The sequence below is a fragment of the Corapipo altera genome, unplaced genomic scaffold (genome assembly GCF_003945725.1).
Source record: "Corapipo altera isolate COAL_440 unplaced genomic scaffold, ASM394572v1 61305, whole genome shotgun sequence".
NCBI lineage: Eukaryota > Metazoa > Chordata > Aves > Passeriformes > Pipridae > Corapipo > Corapipo altera.
This window is the reverse complement of record NW_020884909.1, coordinates 4253524-4276399: the sequence shown is the minus strand read 5'-3', so window position 1 is coordinate 4276399 and position 22876 is coordinate 4253524. Positions and strand designations below refer to the sequence as shown.

The 22876-nt window shown below is 38.4% G+C and overlaps 1 protein-coding gene across 2 annotated transcripts in view; it reads right to left on the bottom strand.

Annotated features, from left to right (window-relative positions):
• ROR2 (receptor tyrosine kinase like orphan receptor 2) overlaps positions 1 to 22876 on the bottom strand; it is a 144663-nt gene that overhangs the window by 96870 nt on the left and 24917 nt on the right. Inside the window, exon 1 of one of the 2 annotated variants that reach the window (XM_027653174.1) lies at positions 21059 to 21118. The exons of the other annotated variant lie outside the window; for it this stretch is intronic. The gene's annotated coding sequence lies outside the window, so the exon portion shown is untranslated. Of the gene's footprint in view, positions 1 to 21058; positions 21119 to 22876 lie in introns of those variants that run through there. 2 annotated transcript variants of the gene reach the window in all.

The window sequence follows — 22876 nt, the reverse complement described above, 5'->3', positions numbered from 1 at the left end:
AGGGAAGGGAAGGGAAGGGAAGGGAAGGGAAGGGAGGGAAGGGAAGGGAAGGGAAGGGAAGGGAAGGGAAGGGAAGGGAAGGGAAGGGAAGGGAAGGGAAGGGGCTAACAAGCCTAGGCTGATGACAAGACCATTTGGCATGAGCTACTATAAATATTGCAAATTTTCCATTTCTTTCTCTTAAAAAAAAAAAAAGCACAAATACAGTCTTTTTAAATTTCCAGTTAAGTAATCACTTCCAGGTTCCACGCAGATCCATCCGCATGAATAAGACTTAAAGTCTGCTATTATGAACAGAAAGGATAAATCTGCCCTTTGGCAGAAGTATTATTTTCATGTAGTTAAGACTTTTGGACTTCTACCACTTCCCTTGTTGGCTTTCATTCTTCCACCCATCCCTACTTGAATACCAGGCCCTTGAGCTGCACTGCCAAACAACCTCCCTCTGAAGAGTCCATCAGGGAAGAGAAAAAAAGTGGTTAAAAAGAACCGAGTTTTGCTTTCCAACGTTGTGTAACAAACAAGCCACAAAAGGACTTTGAGTCAGCAGAAAACAGTAGACAAATTACTGTTTATCCCCTGGAAACGTTCTGCCCAGAATGGAAGCTAGGACACCCACTGGAGTTCTACCTATGCTGCTCTGGCTTAGCTGATTCTCCTTGGTTGGCAAGTCACCATATGTATTTCTTGGGAACACTTAAAATCATACCCCAGAAAACTGTTAATCACAATGTGGTAATTGAAAACTCGTCATAGAACATAAATCATACGATCTGAACCACAGCAGACATTCAAGAGCCAATAATCATCAAAATAAATTACTATCAAAGCTCTAGCTTCTACCTCCATGGTGACTCACATTAAACTATGCTGTTAGATTTTTAAACTGTTACTGTTTTGCAGAAAACAAAGCTAACACTAAAAAAATTGACTAGAGTTCACTCCAGATGTGTAGTTGGTAATTGCAAAACTAATGATGTTGCACACCCACGCTTTTGAATAATTAATGGGACATATTCTAAGGAGGCCTCAGTTTTGGCAGAGCAACTTCATGAAACTGGGTTCCCTTGAGGCAGCCTTTGCTGAGTATCAAAAATAACCAGATTTTTCAAACAAAAAATTTTCTGAGGGTCATAGGAGAGACAACCGGGAGCATAACAGGGCAACATGCTGAACACTTGAAATGTTTATAGAGAAACATCACAAGGAGAACAAACAGGAAGAACTTTCAAGTCTTTAAAAATCAACAACAATTGCCACTGAACCCCCCTCACAAAGACTGGGGATAAATCACAGAGCTGGAATTGGTGTGGAGGGATGCAATGAACTCACTGATGAAAATGGTGCAAGGTGGGGGAAAAAACCAAGAAGTTCTTATATTGTTAATCAGGGACACATATACTTGCTCTGAAGTTTGGAAAAAGTTGAGAGGCAAGACTTTTAAACACCTCTGAGCAAATATAAAGCTTGAAAAGAGCAAGGACAATCACATCTTCCTGAAGACCTGCTATAGATCACTTGATCCGAGAGGGGAGTGCATTACTGCTTATCCCTTAAACAACTAGTAGCAGCATCCAGAAAAAATTAGTTCATAATGATGGGCCTTCACTGAGAAATCCATGGGCAAGGAGGAAAGCAGACAAAAAAGAACATACAGATAGTCCAACATGAGTTTTAAGAAGAATTCTTAGGTGAGGTTGACTTAGATGTAAGTAAAGGAGAGATGAGTCAACAAACAGAACCCAAAGTAGTGGTCACAAAATGAAAAATTCTTTCTTCTGTGGAGACAAACAAACAATATATATAAAAAACCCAAATCCGAAACCAAAAACCAAACTGATACAATAAGGAATGTTGTATTCAGGAAGGCATACAATAACATACAAAGGGTACTGGTAAATGCCTGGGGATGAAAATCTTGAGCAAAAAGAAGACAGAATTTATCCCAACATGGAAGAAACAGGAAGCACAGTACCAGGCCAAGGTAGCTGTGTGAGGGCTTCTTTATAATCACCGAATATAAAAACAATTTTTAAAAAAAGTGGGAAAGAAAACAAAGATAAGAATAAAGAGGTAAAAGCTGTTTTCCCAAACAACAGTTTTCTAGATTAGTTTTTGAAAACTGATTTTGACCTGTATTTTTAACAAAGGGATATTATCAAAGTTTGTACAGAGGGTAGAATGAGCATATGCTATATAAATTGAAGTTACTTTTCAGTCATCATCTGTATCTGATCTGTCATCCTCTCTTCCACCAGAGTCTTACTTAAGGACTCATCAGATAATAGGCAGTGTCCCCAAGTTCCCACCTCATACAATGGATATGTCACTGCAAGGTAAGACCATGTGAGTGCATACAAGGTTAGATGACCAGCAGCTGCATGTCTAATGATTATGCCACTGTATGAATAGAGAAGGCATGTCTGAATGGCAGTCATGCCATGTGCAGGTCATATCTTGAGTAGCACAGCTTCTGACCTTCCCTCCACAATGGGCAGCCGGAACATAACCAAAAAGATAACTTGGGTGGACTTACAGCTAACTGAAAAACTTCCTCCCTGCACAGTAATTCTGGTTGGTGCAGACAAAAAAAAGGTAGCTGTAGATGCCTAAGACTTAAAACCCAATGAAATTTTATTGAGCTATCATACTGGGATACCTGAGTGGGTTATTTCGCTCTACTAGATGTTGATGAGGACTGGAAATAATTATTCTGTTGATTAAGTTCCAAGGTCCTTGACTAACTTCAGGCACCACTGAAGAGCTGTGATCAACCAACAGCTCCAAAAGCAACAGGAAACATGAGTCATAAAGAAAAATTGCAAGACCAGGTTTAAGAGTAAAAAAGACATAGGTAAGCATTTGTCCAGTGCATAAAAGGCTGTTATAATGAAGACAAGAGAGCATCTGTTTTGATTCCTGCTGTGGGAAGAAGAGGTAAAATTTACGTAATCTGCAGCCTAGAGGATTTGGGTTAGAAACCAGGACAGCATATGCTATTCTGAGGGTTTCTTCACTGGAGATTGTCAAGGCTTGCTTGAAGTACACATAGCCTGCTCAGGACACGAGTTTGGACAGCATCACTTCTTGTTTGCTTTAAACTTTCATTTTTCCCTAAACCTTTAATTACTTCATTGTGGTTTTTAACCTATAACTGAAATATCTGCAAGGAGCTTGACACTTTATTTTAAATTTTATTTTTTAAAAAAGGTGTTTAAGTTCCCGGTATTTTAAAAGTTCCTTCCTAGAAAATCCCAGCCTCTTCTTCCCAGGTACAGGCTTGATTGATAGAAATGAAATAGCTACCTATGTTTGTACTGAAGTCAGTGGAAGACAAAAGGAAAGAAGACACAGGTAACACTTGCTGGACACAAAGCAGCCACCTCATGGGCAGAGGAAAAGGCAAAACCAAGATAGTGGACTGGTTAAGGCTGAGCTGTGGCTAATTTGAGGGGCCTGTGGTACTGACAGATCTGAGCTACCAGGTCCCAGGAGAAAAGCACTCACACAGATTATGCTTTCTTTCAAAGGACATAAGCAAAGCAAAGAGTAAGAGCTTCTTTGTGCAGCCTAAGGACACACGAAGCACTTTAAAACAACAACAACAACAAAAATAAGGACAACCTTTCTATGTTTGAAGCCAGGAACCTTCTTCCACAGACCTTCCCGATTTAGCATGCTTCAGTTTGGCTTTAATAGCTGTTAAAGAGGTGCTGTCAAGAGGTGTCTTTTCCAATAAGCAATACTCTGTTTTCTCTTCCATTCCCTCTCCCTACCTAAAAGAGCAAAACTAATATGCATTTGTCGCCTCTAGACACCCACTGAGCCTAGATTAGGCCTGAAGTCATACTGGCAGGACATGAAAGTAAATTCTGGTCACAGTCCAGAGGCTGATTTAATCTGAGAGAAGAGACTGGGCGTAAATGAGCATGTTAATTCCTGAACTCAGTTCTTTCTGTTCATCTTTGCAGCGGAAAAGAGGTGAAGGCGGAAAAAGATGGGTGAATATACTGCAAAGTAGGCTTAAAAACACAAGTCAGTTTTCAAAAAAAGCATTCAGTCTTACAGGCTTACACTCACTGGAGAAAAGTGAAAACACCACTGAGTCTCTTCTTATCAGAAAATGCAGCTGTGAAATATTAATGTCTCTTAATATTTTGCAGAATAATTTTTCCACTAACAAATACAAATGATAGACCAAAAACAACACAACTAACAGTAGTACAACAGAAACTGAATAAGCATGGTTTTGCTTCTATGTAAGTGGTTATAAATTTGTAACGAGTTATATAATCAATTAGCAAAACATTAATATCTAAAGATACTAAACCTGCATTTATATTAATAAGCATCACTCTGGTGTTTTGGTTCCAACATCAAAAATGTTTAACAACTTGAAAAAACTAACTTCCACACCAAAAATTTGTGGTTATTACACAGGCATTATCCTCAAAGAAAAAAGTTAAACCTGAGTCTGTTTTAACTCTGTCCTATCATCCTGTTAACAGACGTTCTCTTCTACCAGTACTAGTCTATCAAAACTACCTGTTTTGTACATCAGATTCCTTCATAATCTAGTTAATACTTGAATATTTACCATGCTAACAGCAATTTACATCACCAATGGGAAAAAAAAACCCCAAAAACATAAAGAAATCCATACATTCTTTGTGCTCCCAGAGCAGGCTTTTTGCATGTCTAATCGATCACTGGGTGGTCCAGCTACAGGACAGCACATTCCACAACTTTCTGGTGGACAGAACAGGAAGGACGTGACCTGACACCTACCATTCACTGCATTTTATACAAAGTATTTCTCTCAGTTGCTGACATACCTTCTGTAATATTTTCCAATAGTTTTCTTTGGAAACCGTTGAGATTTTTAAAAAGGGCATGGATCTCAATCTGAAAACACTTAATGGAAACGTATCTATTTCTAAGAAATACAAACCTTTCATGAACCCAAGGATAGGAAATTTTTTTCCCCAAGAAAACTCTTACTATTCTCATATGATGAGCTATCCACATTTAATCCACTTTAATGCCAGTAAAAGAATTTCAGTACAGATCTCATTTATCATGAAGAAAATGTTCAGCAGGAAAATTGTACAACTCACTCAGGGAGGAGAGGTGTTCATAAACGTGTGGATGTGGGTGTTACGTGGAAATAATCATTATGCTTTGCTTTGTTTCAAGTTACTGGCTTTTAGCCAAAATTTTCTCCCCATCTAATTTGTCAAAGTGGTTAATTATCTCACTGTCATGAGCACTTAATAAACATTAGAATAATTGCTTTCTGCAGTGTGGGTTACCCTGTAAGGACGACACACTCTTTTTCCTCCCCCAAAATGAATCCACTGCTTATCCTTTTGTCTGCTTACGTCTGATAGCATCATGTAGTACTATTTCCAAACCACAGAGTCCATGCTTGACAATATGTAAGTGTAATTCACTTCTTAATCAAGAAATTAACTCTGCAGACTGGCTATGCACTGCGAAAAAGCAAAGCTGAGGGGTTTTTTAAGTCGTCTCTACATTTTTAGCTTTCTCATCTTCTAATGCTGTGAAGATGAAGAAGGTCACTAAGCTACTATCACTGCAGTCATCATCATGGCTGGGCTTCGTGAACGAAGATTTGGGAAGGGCTCTACCCACGTTTGTTGCAAACGCGCTGGTGGCTGAAAAGGCCAATACGTGACAGACATATCCGATTGCAAAAGGCACAGCAGAAAGACTCCTTAGATGGTAAATTCTGCAAGACAGGATTCTTTCTGCGTTGTCTTTTCTCCTCAAGGGTGATCCTGCTGCGTTCTCAAAGGCATCAGCAGCGTTATAGATGGTGTGTCTCCAGACCTCCCGATTGGAGGCCAGAGTAGACCAGTTCTGATGATCAATGTGGCCAAGGCTGAGATGTTGTTTCAGGGAGTCCTTGTATCTCCTCTTTGGGGCTCCTCTCTTACAGCAGCCGGAGGCAAGTTCACCACAGAGCAAGATCTTAGGGAGGGGGTGGTTGGTCCTTCATCCTGGAGACGTGCCCTGCCCAGCACAGCTGTGTTCTCAGCAACATGGCCTCAATGCTTGTGACTGCTGCTTGTTCTAGAACAGATGGATTGGTCCCATAATCTGAGCAGTGGATGTTTAGGATTGTACGGAGGCAGCGTTGATGGAAGCGTTCGAGGAGTCGCAGGTGGTGGCGGTAGATGACCCAGGATTCAGATCCATGTGAGAGAGCAGACAGCTCTGTAAACACTGATCTTGGTACTTTTCTTCAGGTGTTTATTTCGCCAAACTCTTTTATGAAGCTTTCCGAAGGCACTGTATGCCTTTGCTAACCTGTTGTCTATCTCTCCGTCAATCTTACCACTGCAATCCACCACTGCACTAGTTACACTATAAAAGAATGATGTCAGTATAAGAACACAAACAAGAAATCCAACCTTAAAACCCCATATTCTTCAGACAAACTCTAATTCTAAAACCATGCACCACCACGTAACTGCTGTTGTCAGGCAGCAATGCTGCTGTACATGGTCATCAGTGCTGAAGTTGTGCCTCACCTCTACCACTCAGGCTTGTCTTGCTTTGCCTTCTGCAGCCCTCTGATGGGCAGGGGCTGAAGCCAACTATGTCTCACCAGAAACAATTCCCCCCTCTACAGCAAAGAGCCAGTGAAGCGAGTAGGACATCAAACAGTTTTTCCAGCCCCGGTGATGAACGGCTGAGACTTCGGGTTATGCTGAGCTGTGGAATCCCACAGCCCACGGGAGAGTGGACACATCCCAAAGCCACTAGCAGAACATCTTGGGCAGGAAGACAACTTTATACCCTTTGTTCACAAGGGAATCAGCGCACTTCAGGCTGGGAACCAGTGAACAAAGGGTATGGGACGAAGAAAAGAGAGAATAAGACTTATTTTTCTATCCAACTCCTACCAGAAACTCATTTACATCTCGGCAAAAGGTTTAAGTGGGTCGCAATTTTTTTCATGTATTTTATGACAAGTCCAAATTACTAATTTTGTCCTCATTTCCATGTCAAATAATCCTGATCTGTAGGAGAAGGAGGCCAGTTATCTTCCTACCCAGCCCAGAACAGAATCAATCTTTTTCTTTTTTTATTTCCCTAGGCAATATCTGTGTTTACACAGATGAACCAAAAATAAGTCAGAAGAGATTTCTTCTCCCAAAACTCACTTATTTTATTGCATCAGATTACAACAGTGGCTGAGAAAACACAATCAAAAAGAAATCCTGAGCCCTTAATTCCAACACGTCAAGATAAAAATCACCAGCAAGATACTATCTTTCATTGCTGAATAACTACTACCAGTTATATCTCAATATGATCAGAGTAGCCCTCTATGGGTCAGAATTCCTTTGATGTTGATGGGAACCTGCTTTTCAATTAATTCATAAGAAGTGAACATATATATATTGCAACTCCCTAGCTAAGATCTCATAAATAGTACATAAACTCTCTGTTAAATGCAGAACAGATGAGCTTTAAAAGAGTGTTACTGATATCACTGAATATTTCAGTCAAATTGAGAACTAATGTTGACTTATCACCTGTCTCTCTTCACTAATGAAAGCTGAGTATGGATATTAAAATTGTACATAGGAAGGGGGTAAAAAAAGTATTCTTTAATGACAAAACTCTTACAAAAATCTAGTGACACTCCAGATCTGTAAATCTTTAAAGAGTAAGTTAGCAAGAAAAACAACAAATCAATTCACCTACTTTTAAAAAAAGTTTAAATGTGTTTCCTTACATCTTCTCATTTTTATATTAATTATGGTTCCACTCTGAGCAACTCTGTAAGAAGCATCACTGCATTCCAGGGTTGTTGCCTTAATGATTTCCAAAGCAATCTACTGAGTTTATTTTCCTGCTCCATAAATTTGGCTTGGAATCCAATCATCAGGCTGAAGTACTTTCTCCTTGTATAAAAATCAAGAATAAAGATGAGCAACATGCTGCCATAGTGACAGAAAATCTATCACCTCCATCAGCATAGCAGATATTTTAATTGCTGCCTCACCAGGAAGCCAGGTGAAAGATGAGCCATAAGGAAGGAAGAAAAATCAGCTCAGGAGGAAGATAGAATTACAAGCATTGCTTGAAGAAGATAAAATCATCTCCAATATTAAAATTTTCAAGAGATGAGATGGCAGATGAACAACAGCTGTCAAATCCTTGCATGTACAACCATATCAGTCCATCTTACATCCAAACAAGACTCAGCCACATAAACTCTCAGGAACAATTTGGATATAAACTACTAATAACTTGCTACTATTGCTACAGGAAGGAAAGACCACATATATCAAGAGTCTTTACTCTGAAGATGAAGATGTAGTTTCAAAAATATTGAGAAAATATTATATAATGTTTCTCACCCACAGTTTTTTTGGATTAACTTTTCTGATCTCTGAATGAATTATGAACCGGAATTTTCTGCTGTCAGAGGTGTATCAGAGACCTATAACAGAGAAGGGGAATGACCAAGTGGAAAGTATCAACAGAGGTTCTCACAATTAACCTTGTACTACGAGTACTTCGAAGTTTCAAAAATGAAAGCCCACAACCACAATCCATCAAAAGTAGAAACACATCTTACTATTTCTTATAGTAATTTCTAGAAGGTAATGTTTGCAATATGTTCTTGGACTCAATCTGTAACTTCTAATGTTAGATTAGTTAAATTAATCCATATTGTGTTGAGAAATACTGTGTAATTGTCCTCACAGCATTAAGAGCTGATAAAGCCCTGATACAGACTACCCTGGACCAGAATGCATCTCTATCAAACACCAGATGTAAATAAAGAGAGAAAATGTGTAACAGATTTATTTATTTGTATTTAAATTTCCATGTAGTGTAAGTACAAAGAATGTAGCCAAATCTGCATACAAAGAGACTTTAGCATACATAATCTATTGCAATCTTCCTTGATTTGATACTTGGAAACAGTTTTTCTTTGATGAAAATTATTTCAAACTTTAAATAAGTTAGAAACTTATTCCAAACTTTTAAAACAGCAGGACACAAGATTTTTCTAGGTTCATGTAAAAAAATGTCATCCACCATAAAAGTTCTACTATAGTGTCAGAATACACAAGGTAATATGCTTTTTTCTTCTGCTAGAAACACTGAATAATCCAACAGTGATTGGTTTACAGTTTCTCTTCACTTTTTAAGGTTCTCTTATAAATTTTTATCCAGTGCACTACTGCCTAAAAGTAACTTCAAACAGGTGAAAGCTGACAGCAATGGTGGAATTTTCTCTGCCAGGAGTATTACTGTAAAAAACAAAAATAAAAAATTCTGCAAGCACACTATACTGCTTAAACTGAGACTCTAAGGCACCACAAGAAGAAACCTTTTATAAATCAAGGGCACACTGTATACAGCAATTCACATACAGTACTGAAGAGAGATATTGTTAAAATCTACTAATCCATTTTTGGCATGAACTGCAAACAGGCAAGATAGTTTACAAATACAGGTTATAAGCACTGGTGCTAAAGCTGCCATTCCTGTGATCTCAGGCAAACTCTGAAGCATGTTGCTTCCCTTCTGAAAAGCTCATATATGTTTCCTCCCCCCTCACACCCTTAGCTCTGGACAGTTGAATCATTCTCACAGCAGATAAATCTTTCTGACTGCTGATTATTCTGACGGGGGAAAAAAAAGGCACTTTCTGTGACAGGGTCTCTTTTGTTTCCTTGCAGGCACAACAATCTGTTTTCCATTGAACACAGTTTTTAGTTCTCCCTCCACAACATTTTTCTTTAATTATGATAAAAGACAGTAACTTAATCAGGCATAAATCCTGTTCAAGCAAACATAGGAAAATAAAGGGGTTAACTTTGGAGGCAAGAAGCTAGACGTGACCTCTCAATTACAACTCCAGATAATAAACCATTAAAGCACTGACAAGTGAAAAATTGTTTTTTCCTCAGATTTACAATACTATCACTAGAGAAATTAATTAAAGAGACCCACAATCGTGTTTATTTTTTAACAAGGTTGCCTAAAATACAGCTGTTTAGTTTTAAAAATATCTTGACTTTTACTGCAATACCACAGGCATATGCACAGCTGCTCCCAGAGAAAAACATATTCCTTGTAATATACTATTTCAGAAACTCTGAAGACCAGGACCTCAATTTGCAAATAAGTTGGGAAAAAATTAAGAGTTTGGGACTGATACCAGGAAGGAAAGATACCGTGTTCATAATCTGGCTAAATGACACATGCATTACAGGAGATGTACATGAAGACTAGGATCAGCATCCTGAGAGTATTCCCACTCACTGCCAAGTCCAAGAACTGGCACAGTAAACTGAAGTTTTAGCTCAGTTTAGTTGTTGGAAGCAAAACTCACTTGCACAGCTAAGCTGCAGCAGAACTGGTCTCTGCTGACACAGAAACAACCATCAGTTTCTTTTCAAGGTGTGAATAGACTGCTTGTGTTTTAACTCACTCCACCGAAGCAGGTTCAAGCAGGACTTCACCTCCACCCATCATCTCAAGGAGCTGAATGTTATCACGGACTATCACAGAATATTCTGAGTGGGAAGGGACCCACAAGGATCTTCGAGTCCAACTCTTAAGCGAACGGAAGATCAAACCCATCACTCTGGTGTTGGTATCACCATGTTCTAGCCAACTCAGCTAATCTCAGGGTGCAATAACTCAAATGACTCATGTCTTAGAAAACTGAAAACAGTGGAAGAAGAGGGAGAACACGGTTTCAGCAGAGCAAAGTGAGAGGATGCACCAGCAGACCCGCATGCAAGGTGCCTAGAAGTAGGGACAGGTGGGCATGATGTGTGAGAAAGACATGAAGAGATCCCAGTGTGACAACCTAGGGAGTTAAGACGTCTTTCGTATGCAGGCAAAAAGTTTTGTTATAAACAGGGAAGAGACAGCAAGGGAAAGAAATCTGAGCTTAAGTTTGGAAATCACTGCAAACATGAATAGGGTGTATTCTGTATTCTGACAGCGAATCTTTCTGAGCAGAAAAGGTCAGAGGCAGTCTATTGGCCCTTACGACAAGTGAAACAATGGTCATGCCAACACAACCTGCAGTCTCTCTTCTCACCCCCAAAGAGGCTGGCCATATCAAAGCTAACCCTGGGAAGCTGCCCTGCCACAAGTTCCCACTCCACATGACACTAGTGCTGCACCACAGTCAGACCCAGAGGCTAAAGCCACGGCAGAAATCACGCTCCCCAATAAACTGCAGACTGGTGTCTGAGCTTCTGCCAGATCCTCTTTTGTTTACAGTAGGAATGTGGTCCAAGCTGCTGGAGTTCAAAAGGGGTGGTCGCTGGGGAAAGACAACAGGGACAAAAATTCACCACTTTAGAAAACCTACAGGAGTCACAGGGAGTTCCCTAAATATGGAGGAATGGGAAGATCAGACACGCAGACCTTGGTGGGTAGAATAAGTGGGTTGCATCAGTTTATGCAGCACAGACAAGTGCTTCATCCCTCCTGGAAGGAGCAGTAACTGCTGCTACCAATGGCAAGGTCCACCAATCATCACATTGAGCTTCCACTTTGAGTCCCTCAGGTCGTGCCTGGTTTTGCAGCTAATGGCTTCTTTGCACAACTAGCAGCAAGAGAGTTTTTGAGACTTCTATCTCACCATGTGAAAAAAATAGATTTAGTTAATTAGTTAAAGACACATCTTTGGCTGCTTAAGTTAAAGACATTTGTGAATAAACTGTCTTTGGAATAAAATGTCTCTGAATAAAATGTAATTTGCACATTCAAATTACACATATCAAAAGGAAGATAAATCCTTTGGTTTAGTGCGAGTTTTGGGGGGTTTGGGGAGTTTTTTGGGTTTGTTTTGGTGGGTTTTTTTCCTTTTGTTGGTTCATTTGGTTTTTTTCCTGGCCAGTCTGGAGTGCATTATTTCAGGCAGTGTGGAACTGCCTCTGGCTATAGTTACAGAGCAGACTTTAAATGAAAACTGGTGTTGGTCTGCATAATATTTTGTGCAGCTGGGGAAAATATTTATCCAAGCAACAGCCAGATCTGTGGCCACCAAACATGTTGAGGACTCACTTGCATTATGTTCAGTGGAAACTCTGAACGCACCAGCAGACACTTACTTCATTTAAGAAGGCTTCTTATCTTTGAAATTTATGAACAAAACTTAGTGAAAGAAATACCACACTGAACTAACAACCAGGATATTTACACAACATGATCAAATTTGCTACATAGTTACTCTCATAGTACATGTTTGCAATATGGTTTTTACAATTGCAATTTAGGTTTACATGCTTCACACTTGTAATTACTTTTCCCCTATTAGGCATTTAGTGACTTTAAAAGTGTGAACATATATTTGGGGTTTTAATATCTTTAATATAAATCTAGTCTTTTAAAAATTCCTATACAAACTTACTCGAGCACACCAGTGTTTTTTGCAGAACAAGCATTCAGGATAAACCATACCAGCTTTGCAATAATTCAACATCCACATGCTGGGCTTTTGGGGTGTGTGATGCTGTACAGAATCAAGAACAGAATCAGCATGCTTCCTTATCAGGAAAGCAGACATTTTAAAATACCAACATTCTTTGTTTATGTGGAAAGCTTAATATATAAACAAACATACATTCCTATGCTGCCATGCAGTCCAAACTTCTCCCTATTCATATTAATGTGTTCCTGACCATAACTATTAAATTATTTGAGACACTGGGGCAGTTTCAGTTAATGCCAACTAAATCTGAATCATTTCAAGTATAGATCACCATCTATTTTCCTTTCCTGGAATAAAATATAATATGACAACCACTTCAAATACATCCAGAGCTAAATTACAGTTTATGTTGTCCCTCCCCCAACATGTTAAAAGAGCTCTCTTTGTAAAAGAACTCTACTGAAGAAAGTCTCTGTTATAGAAGTGCATTTAGTTACCTTCCTAATCCTAAAATAATTAAAATCTGCTAAGGTAATGAGGTACTAAGTCTGTAAACAGTTCATTGAAGAAGTGCTCTCTGCATTCTGAACAGCATCTACAAAGTTTCCACCGACGTGCACAGTCTTTTTTTCCTAACCTAGTAAAAGTATTTCTTCTCAACAAGAGGAAAAGTTGGAATTGTTGATGGGAACCACAGCACCATGCACCAGAGCACAGCTGCCTCAAGCCACGTCAAAAAGCATCCTCAGCACATCATCAGCACTGCCACGCTCTTCAGCCACACGCTCCTTGGAGTAATTGCTGTTTGAAAGAGCTCAGGCTATAAATCACCCCTGACAAATTGACTTTCATTTTGTCTCCTAAAGTAATGAGACCAGAGATGCCACTTAAAATCACATTACAGACATTATATCTTGTCCCCCAGTGACCACATTGCCTGGACTATGCCAAATGTAGTGTACAAGCTACTTTTTGACCAGCAATTTATTTTACATCCACGGTAACACAAGCTGAAGCAGAGGAATACTGCAGTGGATACAACTGTTAGCCCACAAAAGGTAGCCTAATAACATTTCTGCTGTGATAACTATCACAAAAGCCCATTAAAAACGCTAAGTTTTCAGGGGACAAATGCAAAAGGAAACTTGATGCAGCAGCAGGTCAATTCTGAGGTCATCTTAATGGGAATAAATTTTCCAGAATATGCAATGTTAGGAATGAAAAACTTTTAACTTTATTGCCTAAAATCTTTTTACAACCTTATACACTCTTAACTGAAACACCTCTTTAGTCCCAGAAATTAACACAGCATAATGAGAATACAAAATTCTAAACAAGAACGTTTTTTGCTAATTTTAGTTCTGATTTACAAAAAACTCTAAGCACTATTAAATTTCCAAAAATCCTTTCAGACCAACCCATCTCAAACTCTTTTATCCATTTATACACAGTGGTTTATAGAAGCCTAAAACAAGCCAACTGAGCACTCTAAATCTTGGTTTATTTTTTAAAGCGACAATACTTCACCAGTTAACATTTTTCAAGAAGAGAGAGGTGTAGGGCTAGACATCACAGAGAAAAATAAAACAGTTTTATGCACCTCTGTTCAGAGAATCTGAATTATGGGATCACTGATGAAGATTTTCCTGCTGAGCAGAACTCCTTGGGACGTTTTCTTCATTTATTACGTGACAGAAAACACTGTACTTAGGATATGCTTGGTCCAAAATGCAAAGCACCAACTCCTGCTCTTCAATCCTTATTTAATTTCAGTCTTTCAGTAGAAAAAAAAAATTGGTATATTGGCTACTTACACAACAGTGATATTACAGAGCCCAGAAGTGCAGCTAGAAGAAGGGAGGAGATATCAGTGAATAATCTTTCATAACTCACTAGGCTAACAAAGCATTAGCAGACTAGCACATCAAAGACATGAAAAACTGATTCCACCCTCTCTTACCACCACCCATGGAGTAGAAGCTATTGCATACATGTGATATGATTAATGCCATTTATGGGAATGCTGTAGAAAACTTTCAGCAGAAACTCTGCAGAAATAACAAGAACTGCCAAGTGAGAGTGACCAGGATCTTCACAACTTCACCACCTTACCTTAACTCTCAGTTTTGCTTAGAGACTAAACACCAGACAGGCAGCTAAGTCAGTGGCACAACAGTCAAGAAGTTGATCAAGCCGCTGTCTGAGACTTATTCATGAACAGATTTATCAACAATCAACAATGGGGTGTCTGTACTTGAAACATCACCACAGCAGAGCCAGATGCACAAAAAGGAGTGTTTGCCAGAGACAGGTGAAACGCTGGATTTAAAGCAAAAAGAACCAATGGCTGAAACTGGAAAGTCTGAACCAGCAGTTGCTGAGGATTCATTCTCGAGAGTGGTCAGGAAGGAAATGTTTTTAGTTATCCCAACCTACTTCTTACATATGACTGTAACTGTTTCTGAAAGAACTGTCCAGTATTAACAGTCTGTTTTGCTATTTCTTCATACAAATTTCTCTCTACTGCCTTTTCAATTCCTTGGTTAACTGGAGAAGAAATATTACAATTACATTTAAATCTCGTATTATTACCCTTATTTGTTGAGAAATTTTTGGATTAGAAGGAAGGAAGGAAAGCTGCTCCCCCAAACCCTTTTTTTTTTCTTTTTTTTTTTTTTTTTAATGCTTTGATAATTCATTTGGAGAAGAAAGAAGCCTTGATTTTTGGCAGTGAGGAACACACTTAGAAATCTGTGGTTGGGTAAAAAAAGTCACTCCTAGTGCAACAATGGAAAATATAAACTCATCATTCAAAAAAGTAACAAAAAAAAAAGGAGAAAAAAACAGGTCTCACTTTCTTAAAACAGTGAATCACACCTATCTTCTGTCCTGGAAATTCTTTACATCAATTAAAAAATGAAGACTAACCAATATCCTATCCAGGCCCAGAAAATGTTGTTGGGTTTTTTTGTGATTTTGTGTGGATGTTTATTATGGTTTTTTTTCTCCCATTTGTTTTTTGCTTGTTTGTTTGTTTTTTGGGTTTTTTTAGTTGAAAATGTTGTGTTTCCATTTTAAAAAAAGCGTGTTGCCCGTTCCTTCTCCCTCCATCTTCTGCTTGCAAAATCACACCCTTATCATTGCAAAGATAATACTGCAAAAAACAAATATAGTACTTTTTTCCCAAATTCACAACTGTGATAACAGTTATCAACTATTGTCTTAGTAAGTTTACAACTACTGCCTGCAAACCCACAGGCTACCACGAACCAAGTCGGCTTCCCATAGCTTACAAAAGCTACAAAGAAGTGTGAAATTGGGAGTTCAAGTTATTATCCTAGGAGAAACACACAAAAGTAAGTTTTTGTCTGTGTGACATCATCACAGTGCCAGCTACGTGTGTTGAGCTGTACAGCTTACTGCTCACCCAGCTGGATGCTCTGTTTCTGTCACAGCAGAAAGTAATGTTTACAGCTTTGCTGGGAAACCAACGTCATGGAACAGAAAGGGATGTGGCTGTGGGAAGACAGAAGGTGGAAGACAACCTTCCCTCACAACCAGCCTCCCAAAAGTGCTTTGTGTACCTTCAGACATGTGTGGTTAATTCGTGGTCAAACTCAACCCATTCAGCGTTTTACAGCTGCAAGTCAAGGTTTCTCTCAACCTGAAAAGAAAACGGGTTTGAAGCAAGTGCTGTAGGCTCCAGCTCTTTGGAGCTCTTAGCACTTCAAGACTGAGCTGCTCTCCTGGGTTGGAGGGGAATAAAAACAAAAAAAGCCAATGCCCACAAACCACACACCACAAACTACCAAAAGTTTGTTTGATTCTCACTAGGTGCAAGAATGATCAACTCTGTGGCAATCAAATCAGATAAGCAAGCTTTTGGTATTTATGGTTCTTAGTCCACAGGTGTTCAGGAAGAAATGTTCATATAAAACATAGAAGAAGGGCTGGAGGGGTGGGGAATGAAAGAAACAGACAATCCGCAGTAAGAACTCAAAGCCAACTTATCTGACCTAGTGTTGTGTTTGAAAGTCATTAATTCATACTGGGGTATAAATGTATTAATTCTTTAATAAGAAAAGGATCACAAGCACATCTTCACACATGAATATACTCCCAGTTTTATCCTCTGTTATGAAAGCAGACCCCCTGTACCATAAATTACAAAACTACATCAGGTGAACAAAATAAAAAAACTAAAAAGAAAGGTTCTGTACAAACCATTCATCTAAACCTGTGTTCATGGTGCTATTTAAAAGTGACAGAATCACAAGAGCCTTATTGATCCTTCAAATGACTTCATGAAACTGTTCTAAAACATTGTTCCACTGCTTTCTTCTGTGCTCCTTCTGCTTGACTTCCCAATTTCAGCTGTCAGACTGGCAGGCAGTCAGTATGAGCATAGGTATATTCAGAGTTAAAGTCAGGGCTAGAATCCTCATTAACATTCAGAGTTTCTCTGTGTGTAGATGTGTCACTAAGTGAGTTTAACTTTTCTTATTTTTGAATAGTATGGTATTTTTCTATAATACTCACTTCTCATGTGATGGGGCTTTTTTTTACCACTACTCTGCATATTTTCTTTTCCCTGAAAGAGTTTCAATATCTGCCATTTGCCACGTGATCTTTTGGTCTTGTAATTTTTTTAAATCCTTTCTTAGTCTTCCAATCAATGTTTTAACGGTTAGTTCAATATGATTATAAGCATTTTATTACATACTGATTTACATACATGATCCATGATAAAATATTTGCATTGTGTTGTCATGTCTTCCCAAATATGAACACTGTGGAGGTAAAAATGTGCTTATGATCTTCCATGTGTGCATGGAAAAATGTGGTGGGTAGACACGGTTAGATGGAAGCAGCTTGATAGTTTGAAAACAAGAATCTGCAAAATGAAGGAAAATAAAAATATTTCAAAACTGCAAATACTCCCTGTCTGTAAAATCTTACTGAAGCTTCTGTGGTGAAAGAATTTCTACTTTAAAAAAAAAAAAAAAAAAAGTTACAACATCATGAAAACAAACAATTTTTGTCAAGTGCTTAAAACAAACTCTTGCACCACCAAAAAAAAAAAAATTCTGCAAATGAAGATTGCATGAAAAAAACAACACGCATTGTTTTCAAAAAATGAGTTCAAAATCAAGCTGGTAGCTTTATTTTAGAAAATATCTTAATATGCCATGATTTATCTAAGTCTTCAGGACCTCAGTTTCAATAAAACAAAAGATTTCAACACATTTTAAAAATATCATACACATGGAGGATCATAAATATGTTTTTCTTTCTACCTCTGACAGCATTTAAAACAAAAGTGCACCACAGACATTTGTATACTATTAAGTTTCCAGATCAGACTTCATATTCCCAAGAATACTGCATTGTTCACTTTTCAGTTGACACTAACGATGGCTTGCAGGCTGCAGGAGATTTATAAATCCTTTTTCTCAGATCCAGTTAACTTTCTGAAATAGCTTGCAAGCTGTAATAGAGTCTTCCAGGAATGCACCTTCTAACTCCATTTCCTGTTGTATTTAAAATTCTGCCAAAGGAATATTTCAAAGCAGAACGTAGGATGTTAAGTGGATGATGGAAATTTCACTGGAGGTTTCCAAGATCACAGGAGCAGCCATATTAATTTAAAAAGGAGATGTGAAATTCCTTGTTAAAGAAATATGGACTCCAACATTCAAGTGGGTCTGAGAAATAATGCTAACAGTGCTGCAGCCCCTGCAGACTTGCTTCTAATTTTACATTGTTATTGAAATAAAGCACAAGTGTTCCTGAAATTGCTCTCTTCCCATCACTCTTCCCCCTCTAATATTTGGAGTAAAACAGGTTTTGAAGAAACCTCCTTTCAGTACTGCTCACTGCAAGCTTTGCACAGAGCTGTGTTTGGCTGGCCCTGCAATTTGCAAGTTGTAGTGCATCAGCCTGCCTTGTTTGTTGATCCATTAAACAAGCAGCTCTGTATTTCAGTGGTATCACCTGATGAATTATCTGAAAAAGATATCTGAGCAGCCTTTAAGATACTCCCAGGGAGAATGTGCCAGCCGTTCTCCAAGAGCAGTTGCTGTTCTTGGAAACGCTACAATCGCTCCTCGTGGAAAAAGAACAAGAGCTTTTGGCCACACATCACCAGTGAGCAGTAACTGTGCCTGGTGCACAGCTGTCAGCAACAGCTTCTGAAACTGCCAGCATTTCCTCTCAACATGGAAACGTAGGTGCAGAGCTCAAAATTATCGACACTGCAACCCCACGAAATACCAAGGACTGCCTACCTCATAAAATGAATATACATGTGGATTTATACAGCTAGGGGGTTTTATTCCCCTAGTCCTTGTCTAAGTCCTTGTATGACAAATATAATTTCCTTCTGAAACCTGCAAAATTACAAGGAGAAGAAACACCAAGGGGTTGTTATTTGCAAAACATTTTTCCAAGTGATCACAAGCAGAAAGTTGCATTTAGATCTTGGATTCACTCAGACACTTTTGGAAGGAAAAAAAAACCAGAATGCAGGAAATGAGTGAATGCAGTAAGTTGTTCTGTTACAGAGGCACAGGCATGGAGCACTCAGTCTTCAAAGTACACAGACATAGAAAGAGAAATTACATGGGCTGACATGAACATTTGAATGACTTCTGAAAGCACCAAACTTGACAGCACTGAATACACTGACTGTCTTAGCTACTAAGACAATATTCCAAATGCAGTTAAGAGATACCAATTTATTTTTTGTTTTGTTGTTTTTCATAGTGTTCTTATTTACTCAGAAATATATGCTCTTCCTAGGATGTTTATCTATTCTTCCTTGATTATTACAAAAAAATTTAACATCTACTTTCAGATGGTTCCCAGATTTCCCGCATCCATCCCCATCATCTCCACTACCATGCTATTTTCGTGGAAGAGGCAAATAAATACTATTACATATTATTTTAAGGTAGTTTGAATTTAAATCATATTAGCTTGAAAGCATGTCTTTTTGGAAAAAACCTGATATTTTAATCCCTCTGCGATTCTGTTTTTCTATAAGACTTAGAATTGATTAAACCAAAACAATGCTCTGCCCAAATGCATTATTTTCATGAGTTTCCCATCTTTCCATTATCATCCTAAAATACCATACTCCTACAATAAGGAATTCTTTAATCAGTCTTGACATGCATCTACTTTTAACTTGGCCCAGCCCCAGCAACCGCAGTTGTTCTCTACTACACATCATTTCTCTCCATAACTTCTTTCCTTTGGGTAACATACTTCTTTTCAAAACATACCTTTAGCTACAAAGCAAGACTCCAGGCTTCTGTAAGGGTTAAATTAGAGGTTGAATAACTAATGCATAAGCAGAATTCTGGTTTAGTTCAGAAATACTGCTCTCACTCAACCTGAATTTTGGCCAAACCGTCTGAAAAACGAAGCTTTATTCTGCCTAATCAGTTGCTATAGCTTGCTGTTGAAATCCTCACCGTTTTTAAAATGCCTAAGCCTGTGTTCCAGGATCAATTATTTTTCAGGATCATCAACTCTTACGTGGTATGGAACAAAAATTATTACAAAAAAAAAAAAAAAAGATAAAACCTAAGTCTAAATATTACTTTTGCTATAAGTATCACCATTTGAAAACTCAGCTCAATGCCACCAGTGCAATGGTAGAAGGCAGAGAGATAATTTTCCAGTACCACAAAAACTGGCAAACCAAAAGATACACATATATTTTGCTAGTAATGCTAAAAAGTAACAGAATCACTGAATCACTAAGGTAGGAAAAGACTTTTAAGATTGTTGAGTCCAACTGTTAAGCCAGCACTGCCAAGACCACCACTAAACTATGTCCCTAAGTGCTACATCTACGTCTTTTAAATACCTCCAGGGGTGGTGACTAGCTATGCAGAGGCACGTCCGCTTCAGAGAGAAAGGCTTCTCCCAAAAAAAAAAAAAAAAAAAAAAAAAGAGAGAGAAGAAAAAGAATCCATTTCAGAGAGTAAGAGTACTTAGAATTATGTATAAGTTTCCTAGACCAATGGTTTTGATCCAAAATCCATTAAAATGAGTCACTCTTCCTCTAACTTTAGATGAAGTACCAGTAGCTTTAGCAAAATATTAAATTATGTGAAATTTTTGCATTCTGCTTTTCATCCTCCATGCTGAAACCCTGAAGATGAAACTTTAACTTCATGTTACAGCTGTCTTTTCTGGAGGAGAATACTGACTATACATCTGTTTTTTATACAGAGTTCTCCTAAGGAACAGAAATGTCCTCTTCAGTCATCTCCTCCTCTCTTTCTGGAAATCTGTTCCACTGCAGAAGAGACAGCAGCCACCAGTTCTAATTTAACCATGTTGTGCTGTTTCATACTCAGTGTAGACACAGTCACGTTGGTAAACATACATCACAACAGTCAGAAGACTCAGAGAAAGACTAAGAAAGAGATTTTGAAAATAACCTGATCAAAGTCAGAACAGCCCAAGACTTGGAGGCTGGGGGGGGAAGGGGTGGGGAGGGAAACAAGCAAACAAGTAAATGCCAAAACACAGCAAACCAAGCACAATGGAATTAAGTTTATTAGTTCTCTATGAACTTGTATAGGAACACACTCTGTTGTGATCCTGGGCATTATTCCACAAAAGAACTGGAGTTTGGAGCACATAAACAACTCATACCTTCAGCAGGCCACAGGCTGGCAGCTCAAGAAGAGAGGAACTGGTTGCATGGCTGCTTGGGAATGAGGCATTTTACAGAGCACTGCAAAGTGCAACGGGTGCTCCCAAACATGAATACACATTGTGATATTAATCCTATTTTTCTCTACACCAGAATACCTTTATGGTTATACTGGACATCAAATTTCCACAAAAGTTCTGATTTTTACAAACAACACATCCATAATTCTATTGCTGCATAACAGTAATTTTAAAATATGGGTTTATTCACAAGGTCTTAATCCACCTGGGAAGCCATGTTCATGAATACTTTTGTGTTTACAAAAAATCTACTCATGCTAACACTTATACAACATCTTCCCCCTGCGATGCAGAGACCGGATAAGAAATTTAATAATTCCCCTAAGAATCTGTACAAATCAATAAATTAAATATCTCTTATACATCTGCATTTTGAGCTGTGTTCTTCCAACAAAAAAATATGTGAAACACAAGAGAAAACGAAATCTTTTTTCGAAGGCTCTAGAGCCTCAAGTCCTTAAAGCATGTGGCTAATATACCTGGGGCTGTATGTTGCTACAGCAGCAAAAGATAAAGTGCATTAGCCAAAGGAACAAACACGTACATTTTATGAATAATGCAACAGACAGATAAAACTGTCCCCACACACCGTTGACAGGTGAGGCAGAAACCTGCTACAGGCAACGGGGGGACTGAAATAAGCATCTCCTGTTCTTGAGTTGCGCGTATCCTTCCTACAGGTCTTCTACCCTCCTGGAGACAGGATGGCAAGCCAGTGAAGTTGGTACTTCATTTGCACTCATTGGACACTCTCTGAACAAGCAAAGCAACTTCTGAGTCAGCACGTCAGCCAGCGTGGTCAGACCAGGACACGCCCGCTGCCTCACGCAGTCCTTCTATCCAAGGTCTGCTCAGGAACAGAAGACATGGCTCGCCATTCCTTACACCTGCAGCGTTACTTGCAACGTTTTCCAAGACAAAGTAACTGTGATGTTTGGCAAGCCGAACTTTATTCTGGTGCCCAACGGAAATATCTTTTGATTACAGTCTTTCCACCACTAACTGGCACGTTATGGGTTATCCCTAAGAAAGCAAAAGGAATTGTAAGTGCTCTTTGACTTGAGAAGTCAATAAAAACAATCCGACTGCCAATACTGTTAAGCAACTGTAAATGCTTAGGAACCTAAGAAAAAGGGGTTAATTTTTTTTTTTTCGTTTAATTACAAAAACAGATCAAGGCACATTTCTATTCTTTAGTTTAGGAAAATGTTTAATACTTTGTTTGCTTTGTTGTCAAAGATAACATTCTTCCACTCAGGTTAAAGATAAACCTTATGGCTCTTGTTCAGATAAATTATCAAAATTCCAAGCCTGATGTTTGACCTTAATCAGCAGGACCAGCCAAGCAATTTAGATGTATAATTTTCTTGAGCTAATTTATGCTCACTTTCACTACAGGGTTTACATGAAACCCTAAATAAAAGCAAGAATAAAAGCTGCATTATATTTGCTCTGAACTACACAAAACTTGCTAAAAATTCAGATTAAAGCACCTTCAAAGCAGAATAACAAAATTTTTAATATATCAAAATGTAAAATATGAAAGAAATGAAAGTTTACATACAGTAGACAGTGATCATGGGTACAAAAATGAGAAAAGCTACCTACATTAAGTTAAAAAATATTTTGTTGCTCTGTTAAACACCTTCTGTAATACAGTCAGGAGTGCAA